Source organism: Arvicola amphibius, chromosome 15, assembly GCF_903992535.2.
Source record: "Arvicola amphibius chromosome 15, mArvAmp1.2, whole genome shotgun sequence".
NCBI classification, from domain to species: Eukaryota; Metazoa; Chordata; class Mammalia; order Rodentia; family Cricetidae; genus Arvicola; species Arvicola amphibius.
In genome coordinates, this window is record NC_052061.1 from 49,410,056 (window position 1) to 49,426,724 (window position 16,669).

The 16,669-nt window shown below is 63.5% G+C and overlaps 8 non-coding genes across 8 annotated transcripts; all 8 read right to left on the reverse strand.

Moving 5' to 3' along the window:
* Positions 1-706: 706 nt before the first annotated feature.
* Positions 707-825, reverse strand: LOC119802385. The gene has a single exon (XR_005283400.1). It is a non-coding gene; the product is annotated as a 5S ribosomal RNA (ribosomal RNA).
* A 1,884-nt stretch (positions 826-2,709) lies between these two features.
* Positions 2,710-2,828, reverse strand: LOC119802397. The gene has a single exon (XR_005283411.1). It is a non-coding gene; the product is annotated as a 5S ribosomal RNA (ribosomal RNA).
* Positions 2,829-4,713: 1,885 nt separating this feature from the next.
* LOC119802405 lies at positions 4,714-4,832 on the reverse strand. Its single transcript, XR_005283417.1, has one exon. It is a non-coding gene; the product is annotated as a 5S ribosomal RNA (ribosomal RNA).
* Positions 4,833-6,716: 1,884 nt separating this feature from the next.
* On the reverse strand, positions 6,717-6,835 carry LOC119802416. Its single transcript, XR_005283428.1, has one exon. It is a non-coding gene; the product is annotated as a 5S ribosomal RNA (ribosomal RNA).
* A 1,884-nt stretch (positions 6,836-8,719) lies between these two features.
* On the reverse strand, positions 8,720-8,838 carry LOC119802360. The gene has a single exon (XR_005283379.1). It is a non-coding gene; the product is annotated as a 5S ribosomal RNA (ribosomal RNA).
* A 1,875-nt stretch (positions 8,839-10,713) lies between these two features.
* LOC119802369 lies at positions 10,714-10,832 on the reverse strand. The gene has a single exon (XR_005283387.1). It is a non-coding gene; the product is annotated as a 5S ribosomal RNA (ribosomal RNA).
* A 1,878-nt stretch (positions 10,833-12,710) lies between these two features.
* On the reverse strand, positions 12,711-12,829 carry LOC119802377. The gene has a single exon (XR_005283392.1). It is a non-coding gene; the product is annotated as a 5S ribosomal RNA (ribosomal RNA).
* Positions 12,830-14,704: 1,875 nt separating this feature from the next.
* On the reverse strand, positions 14,705-14,823 carry LOC119802378. Its single transcript, XR_005283393.1, has one exon. It is a non-coding gene; the product is annotated as a 5S ribosomal RNA (ribosomal RNA).
* Positions 14,824-16,669: the final 1,846 nt, after the last annotated feature.

Sequence of the window (16,669 nt, forward strand, 5' to 3'; positions counted from 1 at the left end):
CGCACACACACGCACACACACGCACACACACACCATGCTTGCGAGAATGCACACACTCCCGAGCAGACAGACACAAAAGCAGGCAACACCCCAGACACACAGACGCACGAGCATGCACGCACAACACACACACACACAAACACAAAGGCGCCTAACGTGGCCTACACGACCACACGTGCAGCCACATGGGGCCACTCCCATAAGCACGCACATTGCACATTACACACAGGCAAGCAGGCACACAGGCACGCAGGTGGGCGTACGGGCCATCCCCGGGAGTGGGTGGGAGGAGCCTGCTCGCTCTTAGACTGCTTCCACCGGGTGCGTTGCGTGGAGGGGGCGTGGCGATCTCTTCCTAAAGACGGACGCAGTGTTGTGCTGTGCGGGGGCTGCTCTGCCAGGCGCCCCCGCCCCTCGTCCCTCGCTTTCGCTCCCGAGGGCATGCCGGTGCCCGTCCAGCTCCCACCCGTGACACCCACCCCACGCAGCCCGCGCCGAGGTCCCGCAGGAAGGCAGGTCGGTGGTGTGTTTGGAGTCCTGCCCCCTGGGCTGTCCCAGGTGGGTGGATTTGGAACCTTGGGAGAGGTGGGCCCTCTTTCCGGGCTGCGGATCGTCCTGGTGGTGTCCTGGTCCTGGTCCTGGCTGGGCCTCGGCCCGCGATCGCGAAGGCCAAAGGGGCCAAAAGGGGAGAATTAAGAAAGAAAAAAGCCTACAGCACCCGGTATTCCCAGGCGGTCTCCCATCCAAGTACTAACCAGGCCCGACCCTGCTTAGCTTCCGAGATCAGACGAGATCGGGCGCGTTCAGGGTGGTATGGCCGTAGACGGAGGCGTGTTCTCGCTGTGCTGCCCCAAGAGCCTGCCGCAACCCTGGCCCGCGCCCCTGCACGCCAGCCCGCACCCACGCCCCCACGCCCTCCGCAGTGCTTTCTCGCGGTCAGGAGAAACCTTGGTTCTCTCTTTGGAACTTGGAATGCCAGCTTCTAAGATTCCAGTTCTGTCCCATGCCCACCCCCACCCCCACCCCCAGTCCCAACCCTATCCCCTATCGCCAGCCAGCCAGCGGGGCCATCCAGTCCCCCATTGAAGATGCCTCCACGGCACGGCGCCCTGCCCTTGCGGGAGAAGAGAGAAAGATAGGCTGTCCAGCGTGGAAGATGATGCTCCTGGGCCGACCGGTGGGGGCGGGGGGACTTGGAACTTGGGTCTTGGCGCTCTCTGCTCGTGGGCGTGGACGGTGGGGGCGGCGGGGGCCTGGGGCGGGGGGGGGGCAGGTCCCGGGCCAGAACGCTCTTGGGCTATGTATGCTTATTTCCACCGGGCCACCCGGCATCCGCCACCTACCGCTCCTTCCATCAAGGAAGAATCAAGAAGGCGCGTCTGTCTGTTCCTTCTGCACCCACCTCTGGGGTTGAGCGGGACCTTCTTGCGGCTGGACTGTCATAAGGATGCTGTCGGCTAGCATCTGAAACCCACAGCACAGCACAGCACAGCACAGCACAGCCCTCTGCGGCTTGGCTCCGGGTGATCGATGGTTCCACCGGAGGGCTTAGTGGAACAGCGCCTGAGCGTCCAGCTTCTTGACTCCATGCCCATCTTGGACCTCGGTGCTTGGCCTCCACCTCACAGATTCCATCCCTGCGCCCAGGCCTTGGCCCCTCAGGTTGGGTTCAGGAGGCAACCAACTGTTGATATCTGGCATCCCATCCCGCCGGAAACAAGCCCACCAGCCGAGCGAGCCCGAGAGGGCACCAGTGCGTGGGCGCTGCCACTCGTGCACGCGCGCATGCCCGTACGCACTCGAGCCAGCGCACAAGCACACACACACACACACACACACACACACTCGCGTACGCAGAAACACACTCAAGCACGCGTGTATGCACGCACGCGATCGGAGCCTACAGACAGACACACAAGCAGGTAGTAGACACCCAGACGCACATCCACACACGCATGCACGCACAGCACATGCAGACCCACACGAACGTGCGCGCACACACACGCACACACACGCACACACACACACACACACACCATGCTTGCGAGAATGCACACACTCCCGAGCAGACAGACACAAAAGCAGGCAACACCCCAGACACACAGACGCACGAGCATGCACGCACAACACACACACACACAAACACAAAGGCGCCTAACGTGGCCTACACGACCACACGTGCAGCCACATGGGGCCACTCCCATAAGCACGCACATTGCACATTACACACAGGCAAGCAGGCACACAGGCACGCAGGTGGGCGTACGGGCCATCCCCGGGAGTGGGTGGGAGGAGCCTGCTCGCTCTTAGACTGCTTCCACCGGGTGCGTTGCGTGGAGGGGGCGTGGCGATCTCTTCCTAAAGACGGACGCAGTGTTGTGCTGTGCGGGGGCTGCTCTGCCAGGCGCCCCCGCCCCTCGTCCCTCGCTTTCGCTCCCGAGGGCATGCCGGTGCCCGTCCAGCTCCCACCCGTGACACCCACCCCACGCAGCCCGCGCCGAGGTCCCGCAGGAAGGCAGGTCGGTGGTGTGTTTGGAGTCCTGCCCCCTGGGCTGTCCCAGGTGGGTGGATTTGGAACCTTGGGAGAGGTGGGCCCTCTTTCCGGGCTGCGGATCGTCCTGGTGGTGTCCTGGTCCTGGTCCTGGCTGGGCCTCGGCCCGCGATCGCGAAGGCCAAAGGGGCCAAAAGGGGAGAATTAAGAAAGAAAAAAGCCTACAGCACCCGGTATTCCCAGGCGGTCTCCCATCCAAGTACTAACCAGGCCCGACCCTGCTTAGCTTCCGAGATCAGACGAGATCGGGCGCGTTCAGGGTGGTATGGCCGTAGACGGAGGCGTGTTCTCGCTGTGCTGCCCCAAGAGCCTGCCGCAACCCTGGCCCGCGCTCCCTGCACGCCAGCCCGCACCCACGCCCCCACGCCCTCCGCAGTGCTTTCTCGCGGTCAGGAGAAACCTTGGTTCTCTCTTTGGAACTTGGAATGCCAGCTTCTAAGATTCCAGTTCTGTCCCATGCCCACCCCCACCCCCACCCCCAGTCCCAACCCTATCCCCTATCGCCAGCCAGCCAGCGGGGCCATCCAGTCCCCCATTGAAGATGCCTCCACGGCACGGCGCCCTGCCCTTGCGGGAGAAGAGAGAAAGATAGGCTGTCCAGCGTGGAAGATGATGCTCCTGGGCCGACCGGTGGGGCCGGGGGGACTTGGAACTTGGGTCTTGGCGCTCTCTGCTCGTGGACGTGGACGGTGGGGGCGGCGGGGGCCTGGGGCGGGGGGGGGGCAGGTCCCGGGCCAGAACGCTCTTGGGCTATGTATGCTTATTTCCACCGGGCCACCCGGCATCCGCCACCTACCGCTCCTTCCATCAAGGAAGAATCAAGAAGGCGCGTCTGTCTGTTCCTTCTGCACCCACCTCTGGGGTTGAGCGGGACCTTCTTGCGGCTGGACTGTCATAAGGATGCTGTCGGCTAGCATCTGAAACCCACAGCACAGCACAGCACAGCACAGCACAGCCCTCTGCGGCTTGGCTCCGGGTGATCGATGGTTCCACCGGAGGGCTTAGTGGAACAGCGCCTGAGCGTCCAGCTTCTTGACTCCATGCCCATCTTGGACCTCGGTGCTTGGCCTCCACCTCACAGATTCCATCCCTGCGCCCAGGCCTTGGCCCCTCAGGTTGGGTTCAGGAGGCAACCAACTGTTGATATCTGGCATCCCATCCCGCCGGAAACAAGCCCACCAGCCGAGCGAGCCCGAGAGGGCACCAGTGCGTGGGCGCTGCCACTCGTGCACGCGCGCATGCCCGTACGCACTCGAGCCAGCGCACAAGCACACACACACACACACACACACACACACTCGCGTACGCAGAAACACACTCAAGCACGCGTGTATGCACGCACGCGATCGGAGCCTACAGACAGACACACAAGCAGGTAGTAGACACCCAGACGCACATCCACACACGCATGCACGCACAGCACATGCAGACCCACACGAACGTGCGCGCACACACACGCACACACACACACACACACGCACACACACACCATGCTTGCGAGAATGCACACACTCCCGAGCAGACAGACACAAAAGCAGGCAACACCCCAGACACACAGACGCACGAGCATGCACGCACAACACACACACACACAAACACAAAGGCGCCTAACGTGGCCTACACGACCACACGTGCAGCCACATGGGGCCACTCCCATAAGCACGCACATTGCACATTACACACAGGCAAGCAGGCACACAGGCACGCAGGTGGGCGTACGGGCCATCCCCGGGAGTGGGTGGGAGGAGCCTGCTCGCTCTTAGACTGCTTCCACCGGGTGCGTTGCGTGGAGGGGGCGTGGCGATCTCTTCCTAAAGACGGACGCAGTGTTGTGCTGTGCGGGGGCTGCTCTGCCAGGCGCCCCCGCCCCTCGTCCCTCGCTTTCGCTCCCGAGGGCATGCCGGTGCCCGTCCAGCTCCCACCCGTGACACCCACCCCACGCAGCCCGCGCCGAGGTCCCGCAGGAAGGCAGGTCGGTGGTGTGTTTGGAGTCCTGCCCCCTGGGCTGTCCCAGGTGGGTGGATTTGGAACCTTGGGAGAGGTGGGCCCTCTTTCCGGGCTGCGGATCGTCCTGGTGGTGTCCTGGTCCTGGTCCTGGCTGGGCCTCGGCCCGCGATCGCGAAGGCCAAAGGGGCCAAAAGGGGAGAATTAAGAAAGAAAAAAGCCTACAGCACCCGGTATTCCCAGGCGGTCTCCCATCCAAGTACTAACCAGGCCCGACCCTGCTTAGCTTCCGAGATCAGACGAGATCGGGCGCGTTCAGGGTGGTATGGCCGTAGACGGAGGCGTGTTCTCGCTGTGCTGCCCCAAGAGCCTGCCGCAACCCTGGCCCGCGCCCCTGCACGCCAGCCCGCACCCACGCCCCCACGCCCTCCGCAGTGCTTTCTCGCGGTCAGGAGAAACCTTGGTTCTCTCTTTGGAACTTGGAATGCCAGCTTCTAAGATTCCAGTTCTGTCCCATGCCCACCCCCACCCCCACCCCCAGTCCCAACCCTATCCCCTATCGCCAGCCAGCCAGCGGGGCCATCCAGTCCCCCATTGAAGATGCCTCCACGGCACGGCGCCCTGCCCTTGCGGGAGAAGAGAGAAAGATAGGCTGTCCAGCGTGGAAGATGATGCTCCTGGGCCGACCGGTGGGGCGGGGGGGACTTGGAACTTGGGTCTTGGCGCTCTCTGCTCGTGGACGTGGACGGTGGGGGCGGCGGGGGCCTGGGGCGGGGGGGGGGCAGGTCCCGGGCCAGAACGCTCTTGGGCTATGTATGCTTATTTCCACCGGGCCACCCGGCATCCGCCACCTACCGCTCCTTCCATCAAGGAAGAATCAAGAAGGCGCGTCTGTCTGTTCCTTCTGCACCCACCTCTGGGGTTGAGCGGGACCTTCTTGCGGCTGGACTGTCATAAGGATGCTGTCGGCTAGCATCTGAAACCCACAGCACAGCACAGCACAGCACAGCACAGCCCTCTGCGGCTTGGCTCCGGGTGATCGATGGTTCCACCGGAGGGCTTAGTGGAACAGCGCCTGAGCGTCCAGCTTCTTGACTCCATGCCCATCTTGGACCTCGGTGCTTGGCCTCCACCTCACAGATTCCATCCCTGCGCCCAGGCCTTGGCCCCTCAGGTTGGGTTCAGGAGGCAACCAACTGTTGATATCTGGCATCCCATCCCGCCGGAAACAAGCCCACCAGCCGAGCGAGCCCGAGAGGGCACCAGTGCGTGGGCGCTGCCACTCGTGCACGCGCGCATGCCCGTACGCACTCGAGCCAGCGCACAAGCACACACACACACACACACACACACACACTCGCGTACGCAGAAACACACTCAAGCACGCGTGTATGCACGCACGCGATCGGAGCCTACAGACAGACACACAAGCAGGTAGTAGACACCCAGACGCACATCCACACACGCATGCACGCACAGCACATGCAGACCCACACGAACGTGCGCGCACACACACGCACACACACGCACACACACGCACACACACACCATGCTTGCGAGAATGCACACACTCCCGAGCAGACAGACACAAAAGCAGGCAACACCCCAGACACACAGACGCACGAGCATGCACGCACAACACACACACACACAAACACAAAGGCGCCTAACGTGGCCTACACGACCACACGTGCAGCCACATGGGGCCACTCCCATAAGCACGCACATTGCACATTACACACAGGCAAGCAGGCACACAGGCACGCAGGTGGGCGTACGGGCCATCCCCGGGAGTGGGTGGGAGGAGCCTGCTCGCTCTTAGACTGCTTCCACCGGGTGCGTTGCGTGGAGGGGGCGTGGCGATCTCTTCCTAAAGACGGACGCAGTGTTGTGCTGTGCGGGGGCTGCTCTGCCAGGCGCCCCCGCCCCTCGTCCCTCGCTTTCGCTCCCGAGGGCATGCCGGTGCCCGTCCAGCTCCCACCCGTGACACCCACCCCACGCAGCCCGCGCCGAGGTCCCGCAGGAAGGCAGGTCGGTGGTGTGTTTGGAGTCCTGCCCCCTGGGCTGTCCCAGGTGGGTGGATTTGGAACCTTGGGAGAGGTGGGCCCTCTTTCCGGGCTGCGGATCGTCCTGGTGGTGTCCTGGTCCTGGTCCTGGCTGGGCCTCGGCCCGCGATCGCGAAGGCCAAAGGGGCCAAAAGGGGAGAATTAAGAAAGAAAAAAGCCTACAGCACCCGGTATTCCCAGGCGGTCTCCCATCCAAGTACTAACCAGGCCCGACCCTGCTTAGCTTCCGAGATCAGACGAGATCGGGCGCGTTCAGGGTGGTATGGCCGTAGACGGAGGCGTGTTCTCGCTGTGCTGCCCCAAGAGCCTGCCGCAACCCTGGCCCGCGCTCCTGCACGCCAGCCCGCACCCACGCCCCCACGCCCTCCGCAGTGCTTTCTCGCGGTCAGGAGAAACCTTGGTTCTCTCTTTGGAACTTGGAATGCCAGCTTCTAAGATTCCAGTTCTGTCCCATGCCCACCCCCCCCCCCACCCCCAGGCCCAACCCTATCCCCTATCGCCAGCCAGCCAGCGGGGCCATCCAGTCCCCGATTGAAGATGCCTCCACGGCACGGCGCCCTGCCCTTGCGGGAGAAGAGAGAAAGATAGGCTGTCCAGCGTGGAAGATGATGCTCCTGGGCCGACCGGTGGGGCCGGGGGGACTTGGAACTTGGGTCTTGGCGCTCTCTGCTCGTGGACGTGGACGGTGGGGGCGGCGGGGGCCTGGGGCGGGGGGGGGGCAGGTCCCGGGCCAGAACGCTCTTGGGCTATGTATGCTTATTTCCACCGGGCCACCCGGCATCCGCCACCTACCGCTCCTTCCATCAAGGAAGAATCAAGAAGGCGCGTCTGTCTGTTCCTTCTGCACCCACCTCTGGGGTTGAGCGGGACCTTCTTGCGGCTGGACTGTCATAAGGATGCTGTCGGCTAGCATCTGAAACCCACAGCACAGCACAGCACAGCACAGCACAGCCCTCTGCGGCTTGGCTCCGGGTGATCGATGGTTCCACCGGAGGGCTTAGTGGAACAGCGCCTGAGCGTCCAGCTTCTTGACTCCATGCCCATCTTGGACCTCGGTGCTTGGCCTCCACCTCACAGATTCCATCCCTGCGCCCAGGCCTTGGCCCCTCAGGTTGGGTTCAGGAGGCAACCAACTGTTGATATCTGGCATCCCATCCCGCCGGAAACAAGCCCACCAGCCGAGCGAGCCCGAGAGGGCACCAGTGCGTGGGCGCTGCCACTCGTGCACGCGCGCATGCCCGTACGCACTCGAGCCAGCGCACAAGCACACACACACACACACACACACACACACTCGCGTACGCAGAAACACACTCAAGCACGCGTGTATGCACGCACGCGATCGGAGCCTACAGACAGACACACAAGCAGGTAGTAGACACCCAGACGCACATCCACACACGCATGCACGCACAGCACATGCAGACCCACACGAACGTGCGCGCACACACACGCACACACACGCACACACACGCACACACACACCATGCTTGCGAGAATGCACACACTCCCGAGCAGACAGACACAAAAGCAGGCAACACCCCAGACACACAGACGCACGAGCATGCACGCACAACACACACACACACACACACAAAGGCGCCTAACGTGGCCTACACGACCACACGTGCAGCCACATGGGGCCACTCCCATAAGCACGCACATTGCACATTACACACAGGCAAGCAGGCACACAGGCACGCAGGTGGGCGTACGGGCCATCCCCGGGAGTGGGTGGGAGGAGCCTGCTCGCTCTTAGACTGCTTCCACCGGGTGCGTTGCGTGGAGGGGGCGTGGCGATCTCTTCCTAAAGACGGACGCAGTGTTGTGCTGTGCGGGGGCTGCTCTGCCAGGCGCCCCCGCCCCTCGTCCCTCGCTTTCGCTCCCGAGGGCATGCCGGTGCCCGTCCAGCTCCCACCCGTGACACCCACCCCACGCAGCCCGCGCCGAGGTCCCGCAGGAAGGCAGGTCGGTGGTGTGTTTGGAGTCCTGCCCCCTGGGCTGTCCCAGGTGGGTGGATTTGGAACCTTGGGAGAGGTGGGCCCTCTTTCCGGGCTGCGGATCGTCCTGGTGGTGTCCTGGTCCTGGTCCTGGCTGGGCCTCGGCCCGCGATCGCGAAGGCCAAAGGGGCCAAAAGGGGAGAATTAAGAAAGAAAAAAGCCTACAGCACCCGGTATTCCCAGGCGGTCTCCCATCCAAGTACTAACCAGGCCCGACCCTGCTTAGCTTCCGAGATCAGACGAGATCGGGCGCGTTCAGGGTGGTATGGCCGTAGACGGAGGCGTGTTCTCGCTGTGCTGCCCCAAGAGCCTGCCGCAACCCTGGCCCGCGCTCCTGCACGCCAGCCCGCACCCACGCCCCCACGCCCTCCGCAGTGCTTTCTCGCGGTCAGGAGAAACCTTGGTTCTCTCTTTGGAACTTGGAATGCCAGCTTCTAAGATTCCAGTTCTGTCCCATGCCCACCCCCCCCCCCCCCAGTCCCAACCCTATCCCCTATCGCCAGCCAGCCAGCGGGGCCATCCAGTCCCCCATTGAAGATGCCTCCACGGCACGGCGCCCTGCCCTTGCGGGAGAAGAGAGAAAGATAGGCTGTCCAGCGTGGAAGATGATGCTCCTGGGCCGACCGGTGGGGCCGGGGGGACTTGGAACTTGGGTCTTGGCGCTCTCTGCTCGTGGACGTGGACGGTGGGGGCGGCGGGGGCCTGGGGCGGGGGGGGGGCAGGTCCCGGGCCAGAACGCTCTTGGGCTATGTATGCTTATTTCCACCGGGCCACCCGGCATCCGCCACCTACCGCTCCTTCCATCAAGGAAGAATCAAGAAGGCGCGTCTGTCTGTTCCTTCTGCACCCACCTCTGGGGTTGAGCGGGACCTTCTTGCGGCTGGACTGTCATAAGGATGCTGTCGGCTAGCATCTGAAACCCACAGCACAGCACAGCACAGCACAGCACAGTCCTCTGCGGCTTGGCTCCGGGTGATCGATGGTTCCACCGGAGGGCTTAGTGGAACAGCGCCTGAGCGTCCAGCTTCTTGACTCCATGCCCATCTTGGACCTCGGTGCTTGGCCTCCACCTCACAGATTCCATCCCTGCGCCCAGGCCTTGGCCCCTCAGGTTGGGTTCAGGAGGCAACCAACTGTTGATATCTGGCATCCCATCCCGCCGGAAACAAGCCCACCAGCCGAGCGAGCCCGAGAGGGCACCAGTGCGTGGGCGCTGCCACTCGTGCCCGCGCGCACGCCCGTACGCACTCGAGCCAGCGCACAAGCACACACACACACACACACACACTCGCGTACGCAGAAACACACTCAAGCACGCGTGTATGCACGCACGCGGTCGGAGCCTACAGACAGACACACAAGCAGGTAGTAGACACCCAGACGCACATCCACACACGCATGCACGCACAGCACATGCAGACCCACACGAACGTGCGCGCACACACACGCACACACACGCACACACACGCACACACACACCATGCTTGCGAGAATGCACACACTCCCGAGCAGACAGACACAAAAGCAGGCAACACCCCAGACACACAGACGCACGAGCATGCACGCACAACACACACACACACAAACACAAAGGCGCCTAACGTGGCCTACACGACCACACGTGCAGCCACATGGGGCCACTCCCATAAGCACGCACATTGCACATTACACACAGGCAAGCAGGCACACAGGCACGCAGGTGGGCGTACGGGCCATCCCCGGGAGTGGGTGGGAGGAGCCTGCTCGCTCTTAGACTGCTTCCACCGGGTGCGTTGCGTGGAGGGGGCGTGGCGATCTCTTCCTAAAGACGGACGCAGTGTTGTGCTGTGCGGGGGCTGCTCTGCCAGGCGCCCCCGCCCCTCGTCCCTCGCTTTCGCTCCCGAGGGCATGCCGGTGCCCGTCCAGCTCCCACCCGTGACACCCACCCCACGCAGCCCGCGCCGAGGTCCCGCAGGAAGGCAGGTCGGTGGTGTGTTTGGAGTCCTGCCCCCTGGGCTGTCCCAGGTGGGTGGATTTGGAACCTTGGGAGAGGTGGGCCCTCTTTCCGGGCTGCGGATCGTCCTGGTGGTGTCCTGGTCCTGGTCCTGGCTGGGCCTCGGCCCGCGATCGCGAAGGCCAAAGGGGCCAAAAGGGGAGAATTAAGAAAGAAAAAAGCCTACAGCACCCGGTATTCCCAGGCGGTCTCCCATCCAAGTACTAACCAGGCCCGACCCTGCTTAGCTTCCGAGATCAGACGAGATCGGGCGCGTTCAGGGTGGTATGGCCGTAGACGGAGGCGTGTTCTCGCTGTGCTGCCCCAAGAGCCTGCCGCAACCCTGGCCCGCGCCCCTGCACGCCAGCCCGCACCCACGCCCCCACGCCCTCCGCAGTGCTTTCTCGCGGTCAGGAGAAACCTTGGTTCTCTCTTTGGAACTTGGAATGCCAGCTTCTAAGATTCCAGTTCTGTCCCATGCCCCCCCCCCCACCCCCAGTCCCAACCCTATCCCCTATCGCCAGCCAGCCAGCGGGGCCATCCAGTCCCCCATTGAAGATGCCTCCACGGCACGGCGCCCTGCCCTTGCGGGAGAAGAGAGAAAGATAGGCTGTCCAGCGTGGAAGATGATGCTCCTGGGCCGACCGGTGGGGCCGGGGGGACTTGGAACTTGGGTCTTGGCGCTCTCTGCTCGTGGACGTGGACGGTGGGGGCGGCGGGGGCCTGGGGCGGGGGGGGGGCAGGTCCCGGGCCAGAACGCTCTTGGGCTATGTATGCTTATTTCCACCGGGCCACCCGGCATCCGCCACCTACCGCTCCTTCCATCAAGGAAGAATCAAGAAGGCGCGTCTGTCTGTTCCTTCTGCACCCACCTCTGGGGTTGAGCGGGACCTTCTTGCGGCTGGACTGTCATAAGGATGCTGTCGGCTAGCATCTGAAACCCACAGCACAGCACAGCACAGCACAGCACAGCCCTCTGCGGCTTGGCTCCGGGTGATCGATGGTTCCACCGGAGGGCTTAGTGGAACAGCGCCTGAGCGTCCAGCTTCTTGACTCCATGCCCATCTTGGACCTCGGTGCTTGGCCTCCACCTCACAGATTCCATCCCTGCGCCCAGGCCTTGGCCCCTCAGGTTGGGTTCAGGAGGCAACCAACTGTTGATATCTGGCATCCCATCCCGCCGGAAACAAGCCCACCAGCCGAGCGAGCCCGAGAGGGCACCAGTGCGTGGGCGCTGCCACTCGTGCACGCGCGCATGCCCGTACGCACTCGAGCCAGCGCACAAGCACACACACACACACACACACACACACTCGCGTACGCAGAAACACACTCAAGCACGCGTGTATGCACGCACGCGATCGGAGCCTACAGACAGACACACAAGCAGGTAGTAGACACCCAGACGCACATCCACACACGCATGCACGCACAGCACATGCAGACCCACACGAACGTGCGCGCACACACACGCACACACACGCACACACACGCACACACACACCATGCTTGCGAGAATGCACACACTCCCGAGCAGACAGACACAAAAGCAGGCAACACCCCAGACACACAGACGCACGAGCATGCACGCACAACACACACACACACAAACACAAAGGCGCCTAACGTGGCCTACACGACCACACGTGCAGCCACATGGGGCCACTCCCATAAGCACGCACATTGCACATTACACACAGGCAAGCAGGCACACAGGCACGCAGGTGGGCGTACGGGCCATCCCCGGGAGTGGGTGGGAGGAGCCTGCTCGCTCTTAGACTGCTTCCACCGGGTGCGTTGCGTGGAGGGGGCGTGGCGATCTCTTCCTAAAGACGGACGCAGTGTTGTGCTGTGCGGGGGCTGCTCTGCCAGGCGCCCCCGCCCCTCGTCCCTCGCTTTCGCTCCCGAGGGCATGCCGGTGCCCGTCCAGCTCCCACCCGTGACACCCACCCCACGCAGCCCGCGCCGAGGTCCCGCAGGAAGGCAGGTCGGTGGTGTGTTTGGAGTCCTGCCCCCTGGGCTGTCCCAGGTGGGTGGATTTGGAACCTTGGGAGAGGTGGGCCCTCTTTCCGGGCTGCGGATCGTCCTGGTGGTGTCCTGGTCCTGGTCCTGGCTGGGCCTCGGCCCGCGATCGCGAAGGCCAAAGGGGCCAAAAGGGGAGAATTAAGAAAGAAAAAAGCCTACAGCACCCGGTATTCCCAGGCGGTCTCCCATCCAAGTACTAACCAGGCCCGACCCTGCTTAGCTTCCGAGATCAGACGAGATCGGGCGCGTTCAGGGTGGTATGGCCGTAGACGGAGGCGTGTTCTCGCTGTGCTGCCCCAAGAGCCTGCCGCAACCCTGGCCCGCGCCCCTGCACGCCAGCCCGCACCCACGCCCCCACGCCCTCCGCAGTGCTTTCTCGCGGTCAGGAGAAACCTTGGTTCTCTCTTTGGAACTTGGAATGCCAGCTTCTAAGATTCCAGTTCTGTCCCATGCCCACCCCCACCCCCCAGTCCCAACCCTATCCCCTATCGCCAGCCAGCCAGCGGGGCCATCCAGTCCCCCATTGAAGATGCCTCCACGGCACGGCGCCCTGCCCTTGCGGGAGAAGAGAGAAAGATAGGCTGTCCAGCGTGGAAGATGATGCTCCTGGGCCGACCGGTGGGGCCGGGGGGACTTGGAACTTGGGTCTTGGCGCTCTCTGCTCGTGGACGTGGACGGTGGGGGCGGCGGGGGCCTGGGGGGGGGGGGGGGCAGGTCCCGGGCCAGAACGCTCTTGGGCTATGTATGCTTATTTCCACCGGGCCACCCGGCATCCGCCACCTACCGCTCCTTCCATCAAGGAAGAATCAAGAAGGCGCGTCTGTCTGTTCCTTCTGCACCCACCTCTGGGGTTGAGCGGGACCTTCTTGCGGCTGGACTGTCATAAGGATGCTGTCGGCTAGCATCTGAAACCCACAGCACAGCACAGCACAGCACAGCACAGCCCTCTGCGGCTTGGCTCCGGGTGATCGATGGTTCCACCGGAGGGCTTAGTGGAACAGCGCCTGAGCGTCCAGCTTCTTGACTCCATGCCCATCTTGGACCTCGGTGCTTGGCCTCCACCTCACAGATTCCATCCCTGCGCCCAGGCCTTGGCCCCTCAGGTTGGGTTCAGGAGGCAACCAACTGTTGATATCTGGCATCCCATCCCGCCGGAAACAAGCCCACCAGCCGAGCGAGCCCGAGAGGGCACCAGTGCGTGGGCGCTGCCACTCGTGCACGCGCGCATGCCCGTACGCACTCGAGCCAGCGCACAAGCACACACACACACACACACACACACTCGCGTACGCAGAAACACACTCAAGCACGCGTGTATGCACGCACGCGATCGGAGCCTACAGACAGACACACAAGCAGGTAGTAGACACCCAGACGCACATCCACACACGCATGCACGCACAGCACATGCAGACCCACACGAACGTGCGCGCACACACACGCACACACACGCACACACACGCACACACACACCATGCTTGCGAGAATGCACACACTCCCGAGCAGACAGACACAAAAGCAGGCAACACCCCAGACACACAGACGCACGAGCATGCACGCACAACACACACACACACAAACACAAAGGCGCCTAACGTGGCCTACACGACCACACGTGCAGCCACATGGGGCCACTCCCATAAGCACGCACATTGCACATTACACACAGGCAAGCAGGCACACAGGCACGCAGGTGGGCGTACGGGCCATCCCCGGGAGTGGGTGGGAGGAGCCTGCTCGCTCTTAGACTGCTTCCACCGGGTGCGTTGCGTGGAGGGGGCGTGGCGATCTCTTCCTAAAGACGGACGCAGTGTTGTGCTGTGCGGGGGCTGCTCTGCCAGGCGCCCCCGCCCCTCGTCCCTCGCTTTCGCTCCCGAGGGCATGCCGGTGCCCGTCCAGCTCCCACCCGTGACACCCACCCCACGCAGCCCGCGCCGAGGTCCCGCAGGAAGGCAGGTCGGTGGTGTGTTTGGAGTCCTGCCCCCTGGGCTGTCCCAGGTGGGTGGATTTGGAACCTTGGGAGAGGTGGGCCCTCTTTCCGGGCTGCGGATCGTCCTGGTGGTGTCCTGGTCCTGGTCCTGGCTGGGCCTCGGCCCGCGATCGCGAAGGCCAAAGGGGCCAAAAGGGGAGAATTAAGAAAGAAAAAAGCCTACAGCACCCGGTATTCCCAGGCGGTCTCCCATCCAAGTACTAACCAGGCCCGACCCTGCTTAGCTTCCGAGATCAGACGAGATCGGGCGCGTTCAGGGTGGTATGGCCGTAGACGGAGGCGTGTTCTCGCTGTGCTGCCCCAAGAGCCTGCCGCAACCCTGGCCCGCGCCCCTGCACGCCAGCCCGCACCCACGCCCCCACGCCCTCCGCAGTGCTTTCTCGCGGTCAGGAGAAACCTTGGTTCTCTCTTTGGAACTTGGAATGCCAGCTTCTAAGATTCCAGTTCTGTCCCATGCCCACCCCCACCCCCACCCCCAGTCCCAACCCTATCCCCTATCGCCAGCCAGCCAGCGGGGCCATCCAGTCCCCCATTGAAGATGCCTCCACGGCACGGCGCCCTGCCCTTGCGGGAGAAGAGAGAAAGATAGGCTGTCCAGCGTGGAAGATGATGCTCCTGGGCCGACCGGTGGGGCCGGGGGGACTTGGAACTTGGGTCTTGGCGCTCTCTGCTCGGGGCCGTGGACGGTGGGGGCGGCGGGGGCCTGGGGCGGGGGGGGGGCAGGTCCCGGGCCAGAACGCTCTTGGGCTATGTATGCTTATTTCCACCGGGCCACCCGGCATCCGCCACCTACCGCTCCTTCCATCAAGGAAGAATCAAGAAGGCGCGTCTGTCTGTTCCTTCTGCACCCACCTCTGGGGTTGAGCGGGACCTTCTTGCGGCTGGACTGTCATAAGGATGCTGTCGGCTAGCATCTGAAACCCACAGCACAGCACAGCACAGCACAGCACAGCCCTCTGCGGCTTGGCTCCGGGTGATCGATGGTTCCACCGGAGGGCTTAGTGGAACAGCGCCTGAGCGTCCAGCTTCTTGACTCCATGCCCATCTTGGACCTCGGTGCTTGGCCTCCACCTCACAGATTCCATCCCTGCGCCCAGGCCTTGGCCCCTCAGGTTGGGTTCAGGAGGCAACCAACTGTTGATATCTGGCATCCCATCCCGCCGGAAACAAGCCCACCAGCCGAGCGAGCCCGAGAGGGCACCAGTGCGTGGGCGCTGCCACTCGTGCACGCGCGCATGCCCGTACGCACTCGAGCCAGCGCCCAAGCACACACACACACACACACACACACACACTCGCGTACGCAGAAACACACTCAAGCACGCGTGTATGCACGCACGCGATCGGAGCCTACAGACAGACACACAAGCAGGTAGTAGACACCCAGACGCACATCCACACACGCATGCACGCACAGCACATGCAGACCCACACGAACGTGCGCGCACACACACGCACACACACGCACACACACGCACACACACACCATGCTTGCGAGAATGCACACACTCCCGAGCAGACAGACACAAAAGCAGGCAACACCCCAGACACACAGACGCACGAGCATGCACGCACAACACACACTCACACAAACACAAAGGCGCCTAACGTGGCCTACACGACCACACGTGCAGCCACATGGGGCCACTCCCATAAGCACGCACATTGCACATTACACACAGGCAAGCAGGCACACAGGCACGCAGGTGGGCGTACGGGCCATCCCCGGGAGTGGGTGGGAGGAGCCTGCTCGCTCTTAGACTGCTTCCACCGGGTGCGTTGCGTGGAGGGGGCGTGGCGATCTCTTCCTAAAGACGGACGCAGTGTTGTGCTGTGCGGGGGCTGCTCTGCCAGGCGCCCCCGCCCCTCGTCCCTCGCTTTCGCTCCCGAGGGCATGCCGGTGCCCGTCCAGCTCCCACCCGTGACACCCACCCCACGCAGCCCGCGCCGAGGTCCCGCAGGAAGGCAGGTCGGTGGTGTGTTTGGAGTCCTGCCCCCTGGGCTGTCCCAGGTGGGTGGATTTGGAACCTTGGGAGAGGTGGGCCCTCTTTCCGGGCTGCGGATCGTCCTGGTGGTGTCCTGGTCCTGGTCCTGGCTGGGCCTCGGCCCGCGATCGCGAAG